The following is a 24,632-nucleotide window of genomic DNA, read 5'->3' as shown; positions in this document are numbered from 1 at the left end:
GTTTAACATTGACTGATTCTCACCTACTCCTGAAAAGCAGCAATAAACAGTAATTTTTCACTGAGTGAAAATCTTAGGGAATACCCCCACTTGCAGGGTAGGGGAGAGCTCTTTTAGCTGCTTTTATAGCATGGTTTCCCTCCCCAGTCCCTGAACACCCATCTATCCCAAGACAGAAGGATTTTGTTAATCATTTCATCTTTGCAAATGGGGCTGAAAGGACCCTCAAGAGATCATACAGAACATCCTTCCCTGCTTCATACAGAAGCAGCTGTACCAAAACTATTCAGAGGTTTCAGATCAGAGAAATGGCTTGCAAGCATGAAAGCCTTGTCTGGTTTTTTTTGTAGCTAAATCAATTGATATAATAAAAAAGCGCCACATCTTTCTAGTCTTTTACATGCTTAGGCCATCATAGCTGTAATGACACAGCTGCTGAACCACTCCCAAAAGCTGCTTATACTGAAGAAGTATAGTTTCTATGAGTACCCCAGAGATTTTATTCCAGCATTTAACTATTACTAAAATCACAATTTTTTTCCCAAGCATCTTAACCTAAATTTTCCTTACTGTGATGTAAGATATGATTCTATCATAATTTCTTGCCCTAGCTGAAATGAACTTAAACAACAGTTTAAGCTCAATTAATTTTGCAGCTAACCCTATATTTCTAAAGATTTTTAACTTTTTCCCCTTTACTCTTCCCATCTCTAGACTAAACAATTATTTTAATCTTTTCTTGTAAGTGATGTTTTCTAGGTATCTGATCATTCCTGCTCTTTCCTCTGGACTCTTAATTTGGTCTGTACTTTTTCTCAAGCTCTCAAATGATCACAATACTCCAGCTAAGGACCTACGAGTAACATGAAAAGATTATTCATTATCTTAGAAAAAACACTCCTATTTTTACACTCCCATTTTTACACACTGTTTTCACAACAGTGCAATGCTACTGACTCATATTTAGTTTGTGATCCACCAAATGTCCACATCCTTTTTGCCTCAGCTTGTGTTGCCTAGCCAGCTATTCTCCGTGCTGTGTTTGCGTATGTGATTTACTGCTGACTGAAGGTAAGCGTTTGCACAAAACCTTACAGAATCGCATCCTCCTTGGTTTTCTGGAAGTTGTGACTGTCAAAAATCACTCTGAACTTGATTCTCATCTTCCAGGGTGCCTGAAACCTGTTTCAGCTTGGTGACCTCTGCAGGCTGAATGCCCACATCATTCAAACCATTCATGAAACCGGGAACAGCTCTGACCGACCCCTGCAGAGTCCCAACCTGAATGACAGTCTTCCCAACATACCCCTCCAAAATCTCTAGTACCTTTATCCTTCGCCCACAGAACAACCTCAGCAAATTTTGCTTCCCTAGAAGACACTGTGTTTGTGGAAGGATTCCTCATTTGAGGGCAAGGAGAGGAAGACTCAATCTGACAAGTGCACCAGCAGTGCTCAGACATCAGAAAAACACATTTTGGAGAAGCAAACCCCTGTGAAAGACGAGGCCAAGAAGAGCCACTTTCCAAACAATGCTGCCCTGACTGTGAGGTGAGAGCATAATATTTGGAATTTCAGCAAAGGAAAAAGTTCAAGAGGCTACTCAGCATCATGACTTCCAGGGATCAGTACACTACCAAATGTAGCAAACAGCTCCTGGGAAAGCAAGGCAATGACCCCAAAACTGCCACGTATTCAACTTCACTCTGTCTCAGCTCCAGCGTTAACAGAACAAGGAGAAATCCACTAATGGTGGATTTTTACAGTCCTAACAAGTAACAAAATTTGATTTTATGTTGTTAGCACGTTTTCCACAAGCTAAACCTACCAAAATGACCACCATTTAGCATCAATACAAATCAAGTTTAAGAGTAAGGAATAAATATTTAATACCTTTAATGCATTGACAGGGATTGCTGTTGAATACAGAGCCATAGCTCTGGTGCACCAGGCACCGCTGCAGTCACAGGACAGGTCAAATACATGATTACAAACAACGTGGTTTGCAGCCCCAGCTTAATAAGACTGCATCATGCAAATTTATTCATTGCCTACAGATGCAGCCTTGATTCAAAACCATAGACAGTACGGCCCAGCCCAAAGCAATCTCATCATGTGACAGGTACCTGGGTAGACTAAATGCTTTGCTCAGAGACACTCGTATTAAAGGTGTTCCACTGACACAGGCTGCTAAGCACTGCTGTCTTGCACAATTTTACACCATCTTCCTACACTTGCCCTGCTGCTGCATACCAGAAGGCACCTATCAGAGGGAAAGGGTAAGATCCAGCATAAGGTTTCAAAAACAAAGGTAAAAGAGACACGCTGGGGTTTCTTGCAATTGTAGCTGCGTGCCTGCGTACCTGAGGATTGCACTTGAGTGAACAGATCCTACCTTGTCTACACTGCAATGGTGGTATCACACACCGGCCCTACGGACCTCGGGGGATCGTGAGTATTTGGGGTGCATCCCAGTTAGCATTATGTTGGCATCATTTTGTCCACCCCACCTGCGCAATCCCGGAAGACCATCCATTCAAATTCTGCAGTTACCCATGTCATATCTGTTATGTTGACAACAGCACAACACAGCCACAACTGCTACAGAAACCTCAAAGATCATGACTCTGAAGGTAAGTTGAACGAAATCCAAAATTGCCAACAGGGAGCTCCAGACTGACAGAGACATACTACTAAAGCATTTCTGTCTCAGGATGTTCAGCTGGTCCTTAACACTGAGTCAAATTCCTTGGAAAGCACCTTGAAATTTTCATTCTTCATGCAGACACAGGAGTCTGCTTTAGGGTCCTCTTCCTCGTAAAGAAAGCATCTACTCAGTACACTTAAGGCTGCATATTTGCCCTTGTATCCACTTTCTTTGCTTTGACCTCAAAATGTTTGTATAAATCCTGGTCTGCATTTGCTAGCAGCAATTTGCATAGAGGGCCAACAACAAAACTGCTTCTCCCAGAGCTGCAGCTCTTGCTTCTGCTAGCCAAGTACAGCCAGATTTATTCACATATATATTAGCATATACCTCTGACATATAACTGACCTTCTCATACCAGCAGGTAGCTGACAGGAAATTAATTTCTGGAGCAAAGACAATTTTTTGCTTTTCACATCTTGTTGCAGCGATGGCCCATTCTGAGCATCAGTGAGCACTGCATGGCTGCAAAGTCCTCCTGTCCTGCTTGCCACGGCCATGTGGTGACAGTGACCACCAGCAGTGAGCTGCCACAAGCGGGGCAGTTAGGCAGTAACTATGCGGGAACATTCACATTGACAAGGCTCCCCTTGACCATGTCTTTGCCCATACCAGGGAAGCAGGCGGGCACTGCCTGCGGTCCAGGTAACCCCGTTCAAGTGGGAGCAGCCGGAGCTCAGCAAAGTCGCACTTGTGTCATTCAGGCAGATCGTGTTAGCAGTTGATGAATTGTGGTTATCTGAGCTATAGCTTATTCCTCATGGGTAAGCCAACTCAAATTGAAAACATCACCACTCTTCAGAAACGGGTTTGTGTGTGGACATGAGTCAAATTAGAAGCAATGTCTGAGTTAGGACACCAGTTACTCCACAGTGAAGACAAGCCCATGTTATCCAAATTCACCCCCTTCCCGGGACTCAGCTTTATTGGTTATTCAAACATTACTGAAAAAAAAAATCCTGGCTGACACTTCCTACCCAAACTTGGCAATTCCTTAAATTTTCCTCCAAAATCTGCTTTGTCCTAGCTGTCTCTGGGCACAAAGAGACACTCCCACATCCTTTACATTCCAGTTGGGGCTAATTGAACTCACATGTCAGCATGAGTCAGCAGTAATTACCAGGAATATTAAAGAAAGATTTGGCACCGGACCTTGGTTATTCAACAGCAGAGCCCCCACGTTTAGTGGGGTCTTGGGTTGAATCAAACCCCTTGAAAACACGACAGCAAAAGCTGTACCAAGTTCTCAGTCTAGTTCAACTACTTATGGGCAGTTCCTGATACCAAAAGTGTCTTTACTGCATTTTTAGATATACCTACAGAAAGGCAAATCTAATGGTAAAATAATTTCTGACTACTAAATCCTCCACGGTGGAGTTTAAACCTGTTTACACGCTGAAGCCGACGAATCAATATTAAAGCGGCTGCCTGGTTTTTGTAAGCATCCGCGCTGCAAAGCGGGCCTAGCAATGCATTTCCTCCTTACGATTCCTGGACAGAAATCTGAATCGATGGGAAGTTGAGGTAATAACATACCTTCCCCTCCCACAGCTCATTTGGAATGAAAATCCTGAAATGACAACAACCCAGCTTTTCCACATACGAGCGTTCAGTCCCTGCCACTCTTTGCTGAAACGGTCCCCCTCGGAACACCTTCACTCTGGGGACTCCAGAGCCTTGTGCTTCCAGAGCTGAAGGCTGGAGGTGTCCACAGACCAGCCCAACGCAGCCCCTCAAAGCCCAGTCCTCTCCTCGAGACCAGAGAACACTCGAACACGCTTTTACGGTCAACTACAGAAAAAACCAGGTTGTCACAAACATATATAGTGACACAGAGATGTGGTGGATGCGGCAGTGAAAAGTGAGGACTGCCTCAGCCTGTGCTCAGGGGTGCGGGCAGGAGCAACAGCATTAAAGTTACTGTCAAAACCTTAACCGGTAACTCACTCTGGATCTTAATATCTGCGGTATTAGGTACGTTGTTTTTCAAGGAAATAAATTCTTGCTCTTGGTTGCAAATTAACCGAGTGTCTTGCCAGTGAATTCGATCTTGTCAGTCATTAAGTCTCTCGCTTAAATGCAACGATTTAGTCTTAGCCCTGGATAATAACACTCTCTACGGTTCATAAAGGAGAACTGTTTTATTTTATCTACTGCAAACATATGTGCATCAACATTCTTCTCAACAGACTACTTCTGAGCCCAACCAGATCATTCAGTTTTATTTAAATCCAGTCCCGGTCGTCTTTTTGAAACCTCCAACTACCAAACAACGTCAAGCATATTCTTGGGGTTTTCTGGTGGTTTTTGTTTCTTTTTCTTTTTTTTTTTTTTTTGGTCTTCAGAGTCTATCTCCTAGAAACTCACTAATGACGCACAAACATTGTTTGTGCCCGTCTTCAGAAAAAGAAAGAAGTTTTTTATGTGATAGAATTTGGATTTATGCTATTTATATTATTCTTTAATAAAGACATAAAACTACAGCTTCACCCGAAGACATACAAAATTCTTGTTTACTAAACAAAGTAAAGCAAAGTCAGAAAAAGCGGCAGAGCCCATACACATGCTTTGCCCTTCCCTCACTGATTTCTCCCCCTTTGCTGTGTCAAACCGAAACGCAACAAGAATTTGTACCTCTGAAGTTAGAAACCGCTGAAAATGAAGGTCTTCAGGGGAAGCGCTGCCTGACCCCAAAGGATACTCACCCTGTCCAGCGCCAAGCGACCGCACTTGGGGCTCGGAGGAGGCGACGTGAAACTTTATGTCACTTGCTTTCCCCTCGGCATGTCTCTCGAGGCATCAGTGGCAAGGATGGGCGAAGCCAGACGTGGCCAAGGTGGCACGGCTGAGCCCTTCGCCGCCCGGCTCACAGCCCTGGGGACAGCGAGGCAGCGCCCCGGGCATCACCCGGTGGCCAGCGGGCACCCGGTACCTCCCGGCGCTCTCGCCTGGGAGCTGCGGCCGGCGCCGGCGCCCGGGTGGCAGCTGCGGGGCGCGTCCGGCGCGGCTGCGGTCCCGCCGCCACCGAAACGGCCGGTGGGGAGCCCCGACACCCCAGGGCGGGCGGGGGGGCGGCCGGGGAGGGGAGGTGGCCGGAGCCGGCGGGCCCCCGGGCCCCCTGCAAAGCCCGGGCTGAAGCCTCGCCTGCCCGCCGCGAGCTCTGGGGATGCAACGACTTACCGCACGGTCCCCGCCGCCACCCGCGGGTGCAAAGTTTCTGCGGGCGAGGAGCAGCCCCCGGCCGCGGCGCGGAGCGGCCGGCCCAGGCGCGGCGGCGGTGCCGGGGCGGCGGTGCGGGAGCGGGCGGCGGGAGCGGCCCGGAGGGCGCCGGGGGTGGGGAGGATGCTCGGCCGCCGCTTCCTCGTGATTCAGGTGGCGGGCTGGCGGCCGAGTGACAGGGCGAGCCGCCGGCTCTCCGCTCGCACGCGATCCCCGGCCCGCCGCCGCCACCCCTGGCCGGCGGCAGAGGGCGCTGCGGCGGCGCGGCGGCACCGGCGGCCGGGGGCGGGCGGCGGCCGGCGCGGCGGGGACCGGGCCACCGTGCGCCGCCGGACGGGGCCGCGGACCTTCAGCGCGCGCCTCCGCCGGAGCTGCCCGCCGCTCCGCCGCGGGCCGGGGGGCCGAGCCGGGCCCCCTGCTGCCCCCGGAGCCGTGCACCTGCCCGCGCCGCCGCCGGGCCCGGCGCTCCCCGCAAGTTGGAAAGGAGAAAGTACCGTGCGCGTCCGCGTCCGCCCCCGCGCTACCTGGAGCCGCCTCAGCCCCCCCGGCATCGCCGCCTCCGGCGGGGGCTGCCCCTGCCCCACACTGCCCCGCCGCCTGCCCCGGTCTCTGCCCGGTGCCGGTTTCTTTGCACTTGTCGCCGTGCGGGGCAGAGGCACATCGCTGCGTACCGCACCGGCACCGCGGTGCAGCACCGCATTTACCGGCTTCGCCAGGAAGCGCAGTAACAGCTGGGAGGTTTTCTCTCATTCACACACCCCCGCCCTCCCCCGGAACATTTTGCCAACGGATTGCTGGTTTGTCCTGGAAGTGGCAGGGGATCCCCGGCAAGCAGCGGGGCCTTTTGCAAGTGATGTTAGATGCTGGTTTTGGTAGGTACCTAAAGCGGCTCTCGCACGGGAGGCGGCAGGACAGGACAGACCAAACCAGAGCAGGCTGATGCGGAAAGTCCAAGGTAACAAACCGACAAACAACCCTCTCCCTGGTGGGATGCCGGTCCTTAGCAAGGGGATCCAAACGGTGAAACTCCAGCAGACTTCTGGGAGTGGTTGCTGTGGGGAGGAACTGTCTACTGCTCCGCAGCCTTGGCCTGCCGCAGCATCCCCTCAGATGCAGGTGCTGTGGCAGGTAACACCCTTCGGACAGCAGCACCCTGCACCGCAGTGCTGCAGCTTCTCGGGCCCCAGCTGGCTGAGCTTTATATCCACAGGCAATCCTTTTAGGAAAGCCCAATTATCAAAAAGCAGGTGGCAGGAATAATGTATAGTAAAGCAAAGAACTCCACCTTTTGCTAATCACAGAATCACAGAATGGTTTGGGTTGGAAGGGACCTTTAAATGTCACCCAGTCCAACCCCCCTGCAATGAGCAGGGCCATCTTCAGCTAGATCAGGTTGCTCAGAGCCCCATCCAACCTGACCTTGGATGTTTCCAGGAATGGGGCATCTACCACCTCTCTGGGCAACCTGTGCCAGTGTTTCACCACCCTCATTGTAAAAAATTTCCTCCTTACATCTAGTCTGAATCATCCAATAGATCTTTTATCCGTACAAAGCTTTACTCTTAGGTTGCTTGTGGTACAGACAGAATGAAAATGTACTGCCTAGGCATGAATTTACTGAGGAAGGAGTGGCGAGGAACAGGAGTGTTAGAAAGAGTGCCTGAGCCTTCCCTTCTCCCCTCTCGCCCTGGACAGCAGTGAGGAGGGTGGCACCAGCTTCATGGGTGGCCTGCATGGTTGCACTTGTCTGGCTTCCCAGCTTTCCCAGCTGTTCAGAGCTGTATCTCTCTGCAGTGCCCCACTGCCTGACCTCACGATCGCTGTTAAGTCTTTGGCTTGACCGCTCTTGTCTTGCTTTTAGCAGAGAGCCTTCACTTTGACAAATGTACCCGCATAATAAGCTTCCATCCCTCTTTTGCCCATGTTCTTTAAGATGAGGGGAAGTCCGGACCCCAGCCCTCCTGTCCTGTGCATGAAGATGGAAGAGCCCAGCTCACAGGAACACTATTGTTCCAGCAAAATAGAACCAGTCAGTGTTGTTGATTGCTCTGTTACATCTTCCCAGACAGAGCCTTGGCTATAAAAATAGATGCAATAATCCACATGGACAGTTGCAATTGTAAACGGCATTCAAAAGGCAAAAACGGAATTCATAGTTTGACACAGACATATCCCCAATCCGTCAGGATGTGACACACTAGCAACGTGTCTGTGCCAAACTATGAATGCCGTTATTTACTTTTCTTCTGAATGTTGTTTAGGATTGTAACCTTCACAGTAAATTAGTGTATCTATTTTATATCGGACATATTCTGAGAGGCTTTGGTATTGTCTACACTTACTATATTCACAGAATTGATGTAAGTTAGACCGATTTGGGCCACCATAAATCTTTGGGGACTACAGACTGTGCTTATGTTAGGAGGATTTGCCAGCATAACCCTACCAGCAAAATCCTATCTGGCAGAGGCAAGGCCTATGTTTGGAAAGAGAAATCAAAGGCCATCAACACTGAATAGCTCTCCACTAGATGGAACAATGGTGCTTCTGCTGCCAGGCCATTGACAGGGAGTGATTTACCCAATAGAGAAGAGGGGGGCTGCGGGGTGGGGGGGTGGAGTCCAGAAAGTGCTGGATAATGGTGAGACAGTCATAGGACAACTATTGTTCATCACTTCTCCTGGTGAACTCAGTGCTACAAAGGAAAGCCAGGGAGCCAGGAGGTATCTTGGTGTGTGAAGACACATCTGAGCTCATTGACCAGGCACAAACCGGCTCTCCTTTAGAAGCGGTGTCACCCCATGGTGTTCAAATCACTCTACCAAACCTCTTGGTGAATTCATTTGTCTGGGAACAGCGCCGAGCTAGCATATGTCCAGCTTGGAATTTGGACCCTTTTGCACCTGTCTGCATCGATACTTCCGAAGATGACAGTTCAGGTGTTTTATGGGAGCTTATTCCATGTACAGTTGAATGATCCAGCCTGCAGAGACAGTATTTGTGCTGTGTTTTCTTCACTCTCCGGTTTTTAAATTTTGTTAAAAGTAATTACATTTGCCAGGCAAGGATTGTTTTTCATAATCTCATGCTGCTGACTGTTTATACTTATACCAGCTACGTGCAGATCTTTTTTATACAAGTTAGGCTTTCTGAACAACTGCCAGATAGTTCTGCTTTTCTTCTTGAATTTTAATTGCTTACTTGCCCAGCATCTATTTTTAAAATGGAACTGTAAATGGAACAGTAAGTTCCATCACTCACCGTAGAGGCAGGAGGTCAGTGCCCTTCTTACTCCTCCTCTGCTCCCTCCTGCAGGGAAGGTGAAGGAATCAGGACCTGAGCTCTCAAGGCATTTAACCATGGGCATAAGCATTTAAGTTCAGGAGCGCATCTAGATGTAGGTGTAGAGCTCAGTATTTCACAGCACCGAGACCAAGGTTTTCAGGACATACTGATTTTGTATTAGCAGTGCGATCCATCTATAGAGTCACGTGCACAAATACACACATATACATAGAAACACAGAAATGGCTGTTGTTGCAATGCACATAGAGTAGGAGGCTAGAGACTCGCTCAGTCTCAACTGTGTTGTGTGGCCAGGAAAGCAGGTTCTGGATAGTGCTATGAGGTAGCTTAGTAAATCCGCTATAGTAAATCTGTGCCTGAACAGGATTTCAAAGCAGAAACTTTGAAATACTAGTCTGTTTTCTTCTCAGACTCCCTCTACTTGGTTGAAAATGTGTGTTCATTCAAAGGGCTTGTTTGAACACTAAACCTAGACTGTCATCCACACCTTCCTTTTCAAGACCCCATGCAATCAATTTATCCCATAAGCCCACTTCTCTTCTGGAAAATAATTACAGACTTTAGTCTTTATCTGCCTTTTTATGGTCATCATTATTTCAAGCACCCACATACTTAGAACATACATTTTATCTCTCGTACTATAGCTTCTTGAATGTAACTGGCTTCTCAACTGTATCCTTTTGCTCATTTTTTAATATTTCCCATTATTTTTAGACTACCAGGAAGGGAGGTGGTCGTGTGCAGGAAACTAGCAGGGAGCTGGAAGCCAATGTAATTTTCTTCTTGATGCTTTAAATGACACATGCTATTTGAAAAAAGAGACAGACATTCTTAATATTCTCATAAACACAAGCATTTCCTCATGAAGCAACACTGGTTGCTTCTTATTCCTTCCACACTGCTTTTATAAACTCTTAAAGTACAAAGTGATTGAAATAATCCAGATTGCCAGAGCTAGCAAATTACCTTATTTTCTTTGAGTAGTTTTTCAGAACTATCATATGCTCTTTAAAGAAGAAAAAGAAAAAAAGAAGGTAAGACGTTTGGATAACATTCTTGTTAAACTGCAAGCTGTCCTCACTCCAGATTTAGCCCCCAATTTAATCAACTGTCCATAGCTGCAGAAGAAGTGAAATCGCGGCTCAAAAGAGCGTCTTGATGACCAGTTGGGTTTTGGCTTTTGTTTGTTTGTTTGCTTGCTTGTTTTTAATTATTATTATTTTCCAAGATGTGCTTAACTGGTATTGGGTAGCTCACTGAATTTGCATACTTCTAAGGGTTGTCTCTATTGACCTTATCTTACTGTTACATGGCATCAAAAATTTTATCGTCCAAGCTATTTTTGCTTCCATTTTCTTCTTCCTACTCCTTAGAAAGCTGCAGGTCGGTAGGGCTGTGGTGCTGATGTCTCATTGAAGGCTTCTGAACACTGCAGGGAAAGAGGAGCTTCAGTTGCTGCACTTCTGCTGCTGCCTGCATGCAGGGGCTGCTGCTTGCTTGCTTGCTCAGCAAGAAGCCACTCTGGGAGCCACGGGGGAGAGAAGGCTGAAACCACTGCTCGCTGTGGCTGCCTGGAGTAATGGTAGATCCAAGTTCTCAGATAACAGCCCCCTAAAAGTGACAGTGATCTTGATATTGAAACTCAGTCACTTTTGTCTTCACTTCCCTGCCAAGGGGAAGGTTGACTTCAGCAGGGGTGGGACCTGGTGTTTAGTGCAGAAACTGTAGGTGGGTGCCTGGGGAACAGAACCACCTTTAAAAGCCACCAGAGAAAGGGAGGTGAAAAAGAAAAATCAAATGTTTTTAAATCAATGCAGAAATCTCAAAAGAAGATTACAAGATACTTCTTGCATCCTTCTCTGGCACTTTTTGCACACTTCTGTGTTGTTCTGCATGCTCCAGTTCTGTTTCTAGCAATTCCCCTGACCTTTCTTGCTTAGAAGTCCATATGAACCTGTGAATTGCAGCAAAATGCAAGGAAAATTGTTTAAAGCACTCATGTAGAGACTGAAGAAAAAAGAAACGTTTTTTAGAAATCTAAATTCTAACTGTATTTTCCCGATGGGAGTAAGCAGAAAGAACATAATAAGAAACTATTTATAACAGCACATTATGAGATACCAAAATATGATTCGTCATATTATTCATTTATTGTAAGAAGACATACAGACAGCTAAATGGACTCAATTCCCTGAAGTATTAAAAGAGGGTGCTAAAGCAACAGGGAAACGGCAGAGCTGAGCCCTTATAGGTCATTATTGTCTATAAAAATCAATAAATAACTGCATCATGTCAGTGAACTTTTAAGTCAGTTCATTCCATATGGTCCATCTTTCCTCAGACAAGTCAGTTGCTAAAAACAAGCAATAAATCATCTCCATTCTTTTATTTTAATACTGTAAAGAATATTTGTTTTTATAACCAAATTGATTTAAGACGTAGCGTGGCCACAAAACATTCTAAACAGATGTCTAACTTGAAAGACACTAGTATACTTTCTTACCCTGTAGTCATGGAAATTTAGGGTGCATGCAACCTGAAACTTAGATTTTTAAGCTCAAAGGAAAATGCATTTAGATAGCATATATGTTATTATAAATATTTATTTGTAAGAACTGAATTCAGTGAATAGAAAACATGCTTGCTGCACAGCTCTAGCTGAATTAAAAGCTGCGCAAACAGTGAAGTTGTTACAATACTTGGGATTTATGTGCAGAGGAAATATCACTGCATTAGTATGTGGATTTCTGTTTACAGCTATAGATGGCTCAGAGAAAGGAAAGGGTTTTTTGACACATATATGAAGAATCTGATGTGTAGCACAGCTCATGAGCTTTTATAATTGTCTGTGCATAGCACTTTCTCTGAGAAATATTAGAAATGTTTCATCCCGAGAGATGCAGCAATGGAGGGGCACCAAATGCTTCTTTCTTTGACCTTGGTCTCAGGGGTATGGCAGTATGGCAACCACATTCTCTTTCAGAAAACTGCCTGCTGCCTTCCTCTGACTGTTCCATTGACTGGTAAACCGGGCATTGCACATTCATCAGACTAATCTGGAGCTTTTCTAGTAGAGGATTAGAATGTGTAAAGAGGCTAAACTCAACTTAAAGGGGGCAAAGCCAACCACAGTGAAAAAGGACATAAGCCTGATCTTTTTCTGAGTCCTGTATAAGACAGAGTATCCTTCTATCAGGAAAAAGCTTGCAGACCTGTTCTGAAGCTATGCCAGTCCATCTTGCCCCTGCACACAACTCACTTGGACAGTGCAGACATGAGGAGCATGTGTGGCTGACTAGCACTGATCTTACAGTGCCCCATCACTGACTTCCTGCCTCTGCTCACCCTGCTCCCTCTCTACAGTCCCCACTTAGACACTACCTGAGAAGGGCAAATGAGGGTTTTTCCTAAGGGAGCCTCTAGCATATGAAGCAGAGTGATGTGGGAACAGGTGCCAGGCTGTGATGTGGATGAGCGAAAAGGTGGCGCCGGGCAGGGACATCCTTAGCTCAGTTCCCAGTATCGCTCTGGAGAGCTCCTTGAGATACTTGGAGCAGCCCTAAGCTGCCCCCTCCCAAAGAGAAGCAGCCCATAAGCTGAGGATAGGGTACACTGGACTTCTCCTGTGGATGACAAAGATGTAGAGCAATTGTTTTTTCATGCTGTGGATGTCCTTATGAGTTTTAAGCTGGCAGAACAGCACTTTTCAATAGTGGATGCTTGTGTATGTGCACATGGTGAGGAATAGGAGGGTAGATCTGGGCACATTTTTGTGTTTTCATTGAATTTAAAATGTTGACTGCTGTAAACTGTAATTTGATGTCCAGCTTGAGCACCTGGACCTACCAGGTTCTTTGTGGAGGGTTTTGAGGGAAAGAGGGATTGCATATGGTTAATGGTACAGAAAATGGGAGCTCCGCACATCTCAACAGCTTCTTGCCTGTCCCACCATGAAGTATTCACCTTGGTGAGCTGGGAACAGCACTGTCTCTTGTGTTGCCCCAGGAAACAGTTTGGCTGTAGGTGTTCCATGGACATGGCTTTGTACAAAGTATAAGTGTCACTAAGTGTGCAAATATTATGCACTTGTACTAATAGTAAAAGTTCAAATTAGGGAAAAGGGAGAAAGTGAGATAATAGTTTGAACACAGTGAAGTCAAAGTTACTGGAGTAGACTGCCTTCCTCAGGGCTGTTGCAGAAGACAGCAACCCAGCTTTTAGATCTAGAGGCACTTGCCCTTGGGAAGAGAAGAACTGAGACAGGTGAGTCTTGCCAGCACAATACCTGATAGTGGTTTAATCACTTACGTGCTGATAGAAATAAGTTTTGGGAACCCTGTAGCTTAGAAGATAGGAAGCAGGCAGAAATTTTGACAGAGCCTGTCCTCATGAAGTTTGGTTGTTCATGACATGTCACCTCTGTATCAACTGGCATTTTTAACAGCCACATCCCATTCAATCATGTCAAGCCCCTCTTCTGCTAGGTCATCTGGCAAGTTCAATATTTTCACCTCCCTTTGGCCTTTGATTCTCTCTCTCTTCTTTTCTTTTTCCTTACCATAGAGACACCTTTGGGAAATCCTGCAGTTTGTCCCAGAGGCATCCCTTTCCTGCAGACAAGCCAGGAGTTTAGCCGCCTTTTAATTCAGTGGGTCAGTACATTTCAGGAACAGGCACAAAGCTGTGTTTGTCAGTACGAGGCTCCGTGGAGAAGATGCAGCTAAAGTGTTGCTTCATTATGCCTTTGCTGTCTTCTTAACTGTGATTTATAGAAGATTTGAGATAGTGCTTGATAACTTTACTGTCAAAAAAATGCTCTGCCAAGATACATACTGGAAATTCACAGTCTTTTTCTGACATGATTTCCTTTGTGATCTGTATCAGTATGTACATTGTAGGGGACAAATCCCCAGCTATGCAGTGCTCTGCTCTAGACTGTTTCTGTGACAGGGTTCATGGTGTGTTGGGATGGCCTGTGAAAGCCAGGTATGCAGCACTGCAAGAGAAGCAATGGCCAGGTTAGAAAGCTAACACAGGGGAGATGCAGTGCTACAGGAATCGATCTGATTGATTCCAGGAAGTGAACGGGGAATAAGATGGGGTTTTCTTTTACATATCAAATACTTCTAGATTTTGTGGATAACTATAAAAGACACTTAATACATTTAATTAAGGAACTACCTTAATTCCTTGGTAGACACATTAAGATATTCAAGCCAAATTTTGGCTTGTTTTTTTGTTTTTTTGTTTTGACAGAATAAGTATCGTAAGTGGCAGGTCTCATGTTGAATATCCTGAAATTGTTATAGGAAAACCAATGAGGCTTTGCAGTTTTGATGTGACAGGTCAGCTGAAGTGGGTGGTGCTGACCTTTACAGTTGGTTTTCCAGCTTTGGCCAATCTGGCCTTGTCTCTTGCTTTCCCCAATACTCACCACTTGAGCTGGGGTAGATTGTTATCCTTTCTCTAAATTCACAAGACACAGAACTTTTACTCCCCAGAAATGAAGGAGACACAAACAAGAAGAAAACCAAACTTAGATGACATATGTAGCAGGCTGGGCAAGGGCTCACATTCAGTCGTTTTCACCAGTGTGCTAATCCTGATATTCCAGTAAAAAAACAGAGTCCCTGGAGTGAAAGAAGAAACATCTAGTCTTTCCCTTAGGGAATCCTAAGGAATTTTTCTGCCTTTTTGGAGCTCTGAAATCAGCATACCAACCTCAGACACAGAGCAGTTTTTACCATCTTCTCTGAAGCGTTGCTGACAGGGCAAGTGTTCTCAGGGGAAGGAGGCTGGCTGGTGGTGGAGAGAGAGGATGGGGTGCCATCTCCATCTCTGCAGTCTTGTCAGGCTTAAGCTATCTGGTGCACTCTTTCAGGAGAAGTCATCAATCTTGTTTCCTTGGCACTTGTTGTCTGTCATCAGCTTCTCTTCTGTTGGCCATGCCTAAATGTGTGGGTCTGAATGAGTGCACCATGCCAACAATCCTGTCCAATTTCAGAGCTGGGAGACATGACGGGAGCCTTGCCAAGAGTGCTGTTTGCCTCAAGTGCTGTTGTTGGCCACTTTCATATTCTTGATCTTTATTCCATGCTGTAGTGCCTTATCTGCAGCCCTACATAAGCATTACAATGGCAATACCACCAAGGGTATCAGCTTCTGCCTCAGTACAGGACTGTCTGCATCATCAGTTTACCCCAGAGGCATCAGTTGGAGTACAATGACCAGGACTAGCTGAAAACTGTCAGTTGTATTTGCCCCGGATATGCCTGTTGAGTTCTATATTAGGCAAGTGCAGCAAGACAAAAACTTGGCTGTACCAGAACACTGAGGTGGCACCATAGCATCTGCTCACTTTGACCCTAGGAGCAGTATCATCCTTCACATTTCTTCCCCACCCCTCTCATTCTTCTCATGGAACATAGCAGCAACAGGCACTGCCATGCCCTGAAGCAAGAGGCATCTGCAGAATGGCAGACCTTTACAAACTGGCTAGATAGAACTCAACTACGCTGCTGTGATTGTCCCTGTGGATGGAGCAGGTTTGCATATCCCTCTGAGATCACCTTGGGCAGCAGTTGGACTCCAGTCCTGGATACTCTGGGGCATAATCAGACAGGAGGTTGTAGCTGGCTCCCTCTGTATATTCATAGAGCTACAGCAGGACTATTGCCAGAGTCACTGCAGCATGCAAAGCTCATCTACCATTCACCAAGACCCTGCCAGTTAGTTTTCTTGCACTGTCTTTCCTCAGGAGATCTCTTCAGATGTTCTCTGTGCATCACTTCTTACAAACGGAAAGTCTCTGCTCACTTTTGAGCACCCAGATGTGCAGATAAATTTTCCTGGTTTGGGGGTGAGGAGACCAAGGCACCTTTCTTAAGCATTTTGGCATCTGTGCTTGGAAATTGAATCCAGTCCCTTTTACAGTTAATCATTGCCTAGCAAAAAGGTTTTTATATAAAGCTGGTTGGTGATGCAGAACTTAATACTGAGGTCACAGATTTATACCAATGGTGAGAAGCACTCCATAATGCTATTTTTGCAAACTAGATTGTTAGTTTTGAACTTTCAGAACTTTTGCTTACCTTGTTCTTTGCCTGAACTTCCGAGAGGCTCATCCTGTAGGTTTAAGGACAGAAAGCCACATTGCAGACTCTGGTTCCAATTTAGGCTCCTGGTGAAAGAAGCAACTATTAGGAGAAGATCATGCTAAATGGTTACAAGATTGTCACAGTGACTTGTGCTTTTCACATATTCTAAGAAATTGAACCAAAAGAAACAGAGTTCTGACCAATAGGTAAAATGATATGGTGCATCCTATTTGCCTCTTCCTCTCCTACTCCAGCATGATCTGCTAATGGATACTCACATTCTTGTAACATTTGAGGACAGATATAGTTAGTGCAGGATAGCAAACAATGTTGGCTTTAATCTTTGTTCCAGTCTTTGTTTTATAAGGCTATTCTGTGCAACTCTTGGTGGAAATATGCTCCCAGAAAATTCAGCATAAGCCATTTGAGCAATCTCATTTGAAATTCCTATTTTTTGACCAACACTTAGAATGACAAATGGATTACCACAGTTCATCAATGAAGTATGGTATCAGAGTGGTCTTTCAGCCCTGAAAGCTCAGAAGTGATGATATATATTAACACAGAGGGAAAAAAAAAAAAAATATATATATATATGTATGTATGTATGTATGTATGTAATAAATACTGGAGATCACTCCAATCTGCTAAACAACTTCTTACCTGCTATTGAAAGAAGAAAGTGGCACCCCTTGTACCCATTTACCAGTTGCTCCCCAACAGGTACTCCAGAGCTAGGAAAAAGAGATAGTCCTCATCTCCTTTTCCTCCAGCATTAATTGACCAGGGGAAGGAAACGAGCCTTGCCCTCCTTCCCTTGCATTGCTTTTTCTGGGAAATCATGATCTGTGGTGCAGAGATGGATGTAGCAGGCACATAACTATCAAAGCTTCAAAGACAGAAGTAGGAATACTTTGCAGATCTGAAAAGGGCAATTCACGATTGTGTCATTTCATGTGCCACGCTTGTTTTGTTCAGCTGTGAAAGACAGTGAAGAGACAGCTTCATTTCACACTTGAACCTCCTCTGCTGCAGATAGCAGTGTGCAACTGCCTTCTAATGTCCTGGTCCATAACATGCACCACTTACTTCTGCCTACAGATGGTACATACCGTTCTTACAATTCATGTCTTTCTTCTTTCCTGGGTGGCCAGGGAAGAGGAGGATTAAAGCAGAGCAAGTTTGGAGAAGAGTAAGGGAGAATGCGTTGGGAAGAAAGTGATCAAAACTGTTAAGAAGACAAGTGATCCAAGCTGTTTTCTTTAAGGCCATCCTTTATCACTATATCTGCTGTGGATGGGCCCATCCACTCTATAAAGGTGAGGTGCAGGGTCCAATGAGATTATCCTCTGTAGGTCAAATCCCTGCACTGAGACATTACCAGTTGTAGACCACAGGCAGATGGCAGATTGATGTTGAACTGAAGAACAAAGAGTTCCCAGTAAGATTCCAGAAATTCCTTCGGTATCCTGTTCAAGTCCTTCAATATCCTATTAAAAACTTGCCCATTATTATTTTCTGCAAAACAAGTCCATTTATTCTTGTCTTTTTCCCAGTGGAGGCTAGTAATAACTAATCACCATTCTATTCTAACATGTAGGATTTAATAAGTTTATTCTAGAAAAGAGAGGAAAACAGAAAAAAAAAGCCAGACTTCTCCTCTCTTCTGCCAGACATTAAAACTCTTGATCACTCTTGTTGCCCTGCTTGAGTTCACTTTTGGGGGTCTTCTTTACTTGAAGTATTGTGTTTGAAACTAGGCACTGCTTCCGTTCACTAGTAGCATCTTATCTGAAATTGGCATTCTCATGTGACAAGATGGGTTGGATGATGTTTGTCCAGCAAGGCTCAGTTCTTCAGTGGAAAGGCAGACAAAATAGGAGCAGCAAAGCAATTTAATTATGCGTCCCTGGAGGAAACATGGGCTGGGGAGCATGAGGATTTCAAAAATGTAATCAATACAGAAATTAATTGCTCAGATCTGTCTTTAATAAAGGGTTGTAAAGTTATCCAGTGGATACTTTGCAGACTTCCAAAACATCCGTTTCTACTACACTCAAATCTTTGGAGAGAAGGCAAGTACATGTTTGCCCCAAACCAGAACTCTACTCCATGTCATTTCTCTCCCTTCAAAGGTTATAGAGAGTCCTCCAGAATAACCTAACCGTGATTTTTACCATAAAAAGACTCTTCAGGATAAGATATAACACCCTCTGCTGAATTATACAGCCCCAATCTGCTCATTGCTCTGTTAGCTCATTATATTAGGGGCTAGTACACCAAAGAGTGACAAGATTAATTAAAACAGCCTGGTGAAGCTGTCTAGGGTAGGGGAGATGCACTGGAGTATCCTGAGCCGTATTTCAATGAAGAGCTCTGCAGATTGTGTCAGTGGCAGCTGTCATGGTCAGGAAATCTTCCTGCCTTAGCAGTGCCAGCCTTGTGCAATAGCACTCCCCATAGCTTTAAGGATGACAGATCTCAGCAGGAAGAAAAAATGAAGCAATGGTGATTTCTGGTGGTGTTCTGCAGCAATCTGGAAGCTTTCCACCTTCAAGACTTCATTTCCCAGTATGGAGAAAGACTGTGGCTGGAACTGACACTTCTCACTGCTGCCACTGGTAATCTTACTTTCACTAGTGGTGTTTGGGAGGGGGGAAGCAGGGGAGGGATGCATCCACTGTGAATTGCAAAATGTGGACCTGTAAGACTGTTTTCTTATCCCATTGTTTTCAAAATGTAGTTACACCATGAGATCTGTGTCTGGGCAGGTTGCAGAGATACACGTTAATGGCTATTGAAACTTACAGACTTCTACCAGCATCTCTAAGTGTGTCTTGCTCTTCAGGTGACCTCTAACTTCTTCAGGTGTTTTGCTGTTTTTCCTCTACTGCATCTGCTGTCTTTTCCTTCCTAACCTCTTCACAAATGCTTCTGCCATGTAGAAACTGAAGTCTTACATATCAATCTATGTATCAAAGAGCTCTTTCCCCTTCCAGTAGCTGATTTCTTTCTTGTGATCATCTCTGGAGCAAGGACAGATGGCTCCTATCTCTGCTTGGGAAAATGAGTGGAGTGTTCCTCTGCCAGTCCCAGCACAGGTCTCCTCCCACTGCAGCGAGACAAAAAATGAGGAATCATCTCAAGCAGTCCCTCTTGCATAGCAACTGGAACGTTGTCATTTCTGAGTCACCGCTGGGGCTTTGAGTATTCTCTTCACATGCCTCTTATCCACTAGTCCTACCCTGACAGGCAGTGTAGGAAGAATGTAAGTGGTATCAGTCCAGAAGTCATCCCCTGCTCTCCTCATAGCCGAAGGAGAGGTTTGAGGCATGACTGTTGCTGTCCGTTTCTACTGGGTCTTCTTAGTCCCAGGTTTCAGGCTTGTCTCAGAGGGGTTGAGAGTTTTCCTGCTATGCAGGAAGAACAAGGCATCTGCCACAAGCCACTTGCAGCAGAACTTTTACGCACCAAAGATTCCCTTGTTTACAGGTTGTTCAGACAGCCCAAATGTAACCCATGTTTTCAGACTGTTAACATATGCAGTAATAGTTAGCAGCAGCACTGAAATTCCCAAGCATGTTTCTTTAGAAAAAATACAGGTGATAGCAAAGGTATGTTTCTGCTCATTTTGTTCTTTCCACTACTTTCTTTCAGTAGCAATTGGAGGGAGTTTGTTTTGTCAAAATGATTATACCCCTAGAACAGCAAAGTTTTCATCTGCTTTAAGAAGGTAAAAGAGTACAGAAATGAAGCCTCAAATGATTTGGACATCTCTGTTTACAAACGCAACTTGCCAAGTGGAATAACTACACCTGGCACCTGATGTATTGATTACACATTGTGATATGATGCATTAATTTCTTATGCTGACTTAGACTGTCTTACAGGTTTCACTATTGTGTTCATTTTCTGAATCAGTTTTTTATTCTTTTCCGGTATACCATATGAGTTAAAGACAAATATTTTTAGAGTGCATGATGTCACGCTGTTCATTGATTTTGATCATACCTAATGCCCATTCATACATGCTTTGTGGACTGAAGATAGCTTCTCTAGCTTTTCGATTTAGTGTTTCTTTGGTTATATTTAGATAACACAGGGCATCTTATATTGCAAGGGAATGAAGACATATATGAAAAAGGGGGAATCTTATCAATGTATATAAACACCTGAAGGGAGGTTGCAAAGAACAGCCAGGCTCTTTTCAGTGGTTTCCAGTGACAAGATAAAAGGCAATGGGCACAATCTGAAACATTCAAGGTTCCCTCTGAACATCAGGAAACACTTTTTTACTGTAAGGGTGACTAAGCACCGGCACAGGTTGCCCAGGGAGGTTGTGGAGTCTCTATCCTTGGAGATATTCAGAAGCCATCTGGAAATGATCCTGGGCAACTGGGCCTAGGTGACCGTGCTTCAGCAGGGGGGTTGGCCCAGATGACCTTCAGAGGTCATCTTCCAACCTCAGCTCTTCTGTGATCTGTTGTGACCTATGATTCTGTGAAAAAGACACAGTAGCAGTTATTTAAAAAATAGAATACTAACTCTGTCTGTGTAGGTCCAATGTTTCTGTCACTATAATAAATTACTTGCCGAATCATAGCTTAAAAGTGTCTTTTTATTTCAATTAAGTAGCTTGATATTCCCTTGTTTTGCTAAGGAACAATTAGGTACTAATTAACTTCCTCTTAAAATACGGAATTTTCACCTGTTTTCTACTCGTGCTCTCTGGATCTTCCTCAGTCACCCAGAACTGTACTGTATGAGAAGGGGTAAACCAGTTCTTTGATGAGTCACCCTGCTTATTTTTCTGTCCAAGTTCAAAGTCAATGAAGCCTGGCTTTCTTAGTACTCAGAAGGAATGGAAAGGAAGAGACAGAGATATGTAGGGTATTCCTGTGACAAGTACGTCAGTCTTTCCCTTAGTACATTTCAGCTGTGGTTTTTGTGGTATCCAATATGATACACACCATTCTCATTGCTGAGTGCATTCATTTCATCTGATGCCTGATGTCTGCCTCCTGTTTATTAGTTGCATTGTTGACATACTCCATGAACCTAAAAGCTAGGAATTTATCATGAAAACGTAGGTATTATCAACAGCACAACAGTAATTCTGTGTACAGTGATCAGAGCCAAATCTGCCCAGTGGTTTTCTTTGCAGTAGCTTTGCTGATGTATCAAAAAGGGTGGAAAAGAGACCGGAGCCTAGTGGTATTCCAGAGATGAGTCCCTCACAGTCCTTCTTCCAAGTCTCCCTGCAAAGGAGAAGCCCTTCATCTGCGGCTGTAGATTTGATACCTACATGCATCTGACAAACCTCTCAGGTGCAGAAATTGCTATCTGGCCTCTGGACAGACATCTTCTTCAAAAACGGTGTCAAGGAAGAAAGGGTGGAGACAGTAATTTCAGACCTGTACACCAAGGATGCCAGTGGAGCAGTCAAGCTGCAGTGATAGCTTGTGGAAGGGAGGAGATCTGGGACAATCCTGTGAGGATCCTGTGAGGTATATTGTTTATGTAGGGTTTGAACATCCTGATCCAGGTTTTCTTGCTGGAATGGGATGCACCCTCGTGCTTCCTGCTTAGACAATTGGTATGTTCTTCGGATGAGGGTGCAGATGCATGGCAAAAGAAGGAAGGCAGAGCAGAGCTGGGGTGGACCTGCCTCTATCGGTCATGGCTGTAACATTTCTAGGACAGAGCTGATCTATCAGTAGCATTGGCGCTTTAATAAAGCACAGAGCTTAGGCTCAAAGATCCTGCAGGACCTCTGGCTGTTTGCATGGACTATGCTTCCCACAGCTGTGGGTCTCAGAAGGTTTGTCAGCTTGGGCACAATGTCAGACTCATGCCACTTCTGGATACTTTATGAGGGCCTGCACACTGACAAGTAAGCTTCCTGGACAGCAAGGTACTTGGGAGCAGGAGGGAGAGACCTGAGGAGTTGTCCTGGTGTCAGCACAGGTCCAGTGGGACTGGCACTGATCCAGAGCTAATGAGCTCTGGCTGAATGGACCTGAAAGTGCCACTGGGTATCTGCACCCCATATACTCACCACTGTGTTTTCAGCAGTACAGCATTTTTCTGAAGCCACTAAATGTTGTGAGACAAAAGCTGACACAGCTCTCTCCCCATCTCTTACCTGCCTTACCTCCTCTAATGATCACTGTGCTGCCCGTAGTTCCATTATCCTGCTACCACAGTAACCCCAAAACAGTTCATGGCCAGGAGGTGCTGCGTGCTGTCTACCTGACTGAGCAGTGAGCTACTAAGCCTTCCTGGATTTCAGAGCGCTAGGTATTGACATAAGATGCTCAGAAAGCATTGAGACTTTGCCAAAGGTAATGAGCCCAGATAGACTCAAGCTTACAGATGTTCATCAGACTACTTAATGTAGCCCAGAAACAGCTTGGCCATTCTCCTGACAAGGGTAGTGCAAAACTGGTGGAAAGCAGTAACTTTACTGCCTAGCAGGAGTACTCCAGACTTACCCAGACAGTCAGTGGTCTTTAGTTACTTGTTTACATTCTGTTTCTTCAGTAATACAATAAATATCAAGTAACTTCTTCTGGAACTTGAGATAGGGATCTGTCGCATTTTTCAGGCAGCATAAATACTCTTTATTAAAAACAACAATTGGGGGAGGAGGGGGAGTGGAAACCAGAAAACTTTTCATAGATGGTTCTTCTGTTAGAGTGAAGGAAACCGATCATGTCTGCAGATTTGACTTCATTGTAGTTTGTGCAAGTGCCTGGGTAGCAGTAGTCCACTGCCCACTGCGGTTCTTCTGATTTTCCCCAAAGTGACTAGGAGCAAAGAACAGTTGAGTTTACCATACAATACATGGCTTACTATTTGCTCTTTGAATAGTCTCCCTCGTGTTTATAAAATTCCTTGTCATTTTTGTATATTACAAACACATTGGCAAATGCAAAAAATTTTTCTGTAATATATAATATATATTATAGAAGACTTAAGTGTTTAGCTTATGCCCTCTGTGGGTTTAGCTGTGCCATTTCTAAGAGATCCTGGTAGCAAGAGAGCACAGAAGGGGCTCACTCGCAGTGACCACCTGCAAGGGGGGACGAGCTCTTCTCAGGCCTCCTCGCTCCAGCAGAATGCTGTGCGAGCAGCTGACAGGAGTGGGGTGTCTCAGCTGATGCCTGCTTGCAGCCTTCGGTTTACAGCCATCCCACTAAAATAAAGGTCTGCTCGCAGTGGTGCTGTATTTGTATTTAGTGATTGAGGGCCAACAGAAGTGTGCCTGTGAGGGTTTGATACTTGAGGTGAAGGAGCCCTGGACAGGCAAGATGGGAAACGGAGAAAAAAATAAAATAAAATAGGGATGTCTTTCTTTTGCTTATAGGGACTCGATGTGGATCCTGTGCACCATTCATTTATCTTACAAGAAAATAGACTTGTAGTACCCTTGGGTCTGTAATGTCCCAAAAGAGGCTGGGGAGGCAGAAGGGGGAGCTGACTTGCCAGGACTGCAGTGGCTGGGGTGGGCCGTGGAGTGGTGACTTACAGGCAGCTGGTGGTAGGCAGTGGCACTGGCTGCTCTACCAGCCAGTTGCTGAGGCCACTGCCTGGAGTGGGAACACTGCTGGAGCCTAAATACTAAGCCCCAGCTCATCAGGACACATCCAGGCCAGAATTATAAGTTTGGAGCGGGGTGCAGCTAGTAGCTGGGGTAGCATGGCTGTCCTACCAACCACATGGTGCTGAGCCAGGATTGGGTCAGGATGATTGCCAGCAGTGGATGGCTATTTCTCCTATTAGTTGAGCAGATTTTCCAAGTTACATTGTCGTGTCTTCTTCTCTTCCCTGGCCTCTCTCCTTTCTGGTCAGAAAATATGTACATCTAGAGCCTTTCTGTTTAGCTCTCTGCTTGGGAGTGGGAAAAAGTTACTCATGGCTGAGCTCTCAGGGTATAATTTAATTTCCTGGGTCTCCGAACAGTGATTTAAACTGGTGTCATTTAGGTGATCAGTAGCAAGAGCACCTAGCAGCTGAATTGGCAGAAAGGATATGACAAGGTACAGGTATGCTTACTTTGAAAACCAGAAACAAATGTGAATGCTACCAAGAACCAGGAACTTCAGTTATTTTGTGTGTACTTTAGTGTTATCTGCGCTGATCAGCCCCCCCAGCCTTTGGTTGTCTTTGTTTTCATTTTCACATGAACACAATGATGGTGCTTTTAGACTGAGGTATTTCAGGCACTGTGTCTTACGCAATTTGCTCTTAAACAGCTGAGACATGGGTGCCTATCTGTCTATGACAAGGATTAGTTTATTG

The 24,632-nt window shown here is 45.3% G+C and overlaps 1 protein-coding gene across 4 annotated transcripts in view; it reads right to left on the bottom strand.

Annotated features, from left to right (window-relative positions):
* The window catches only part of AHRR (aryl hydrocarbon receptor repressor), an 89,595-nt gene extending 83,603 nt beyond the window's left edge, over nt 1-5,992 (bottom strand). For 2 of the 4 annotated variants that reach the window (XM_055800537.1, XM_055800539.1), the window contains exon 1: nt 5,412-5,551. The gene's annotated coding sequence lies outside the window, so the exon portion shown is untranslated. Of the gene's footprint in view, nt 1-5,411; nt 5,552-5,886 lie in introns of those variants that run through there. The other 2 variants (XM_055800541.1, XM_055800538.1) reach the window with 2 other exon arrangements.
* Nucleotides 5,993-24,632: the final 18,640 nt, after the last annotated feature.

The sequence above is a fragment of the Falco peregrinus genome, chromosome 3 (genome assembly GCF_023634155.1).
Source record: "Falco peregrinus isolate bFalPer1 chromosome 3, bFalPer1.pri, whole genome shotgun sequence".
Taxonomy (NCBI): Eukaryota; Metazoa; Chordata; class Aves; order Falconiformes; family Falconidae; genus Falco; species Falco peregrinus.
This window is presented reverse-complemented; position numbering and strand designations above follow the sequence as displayed.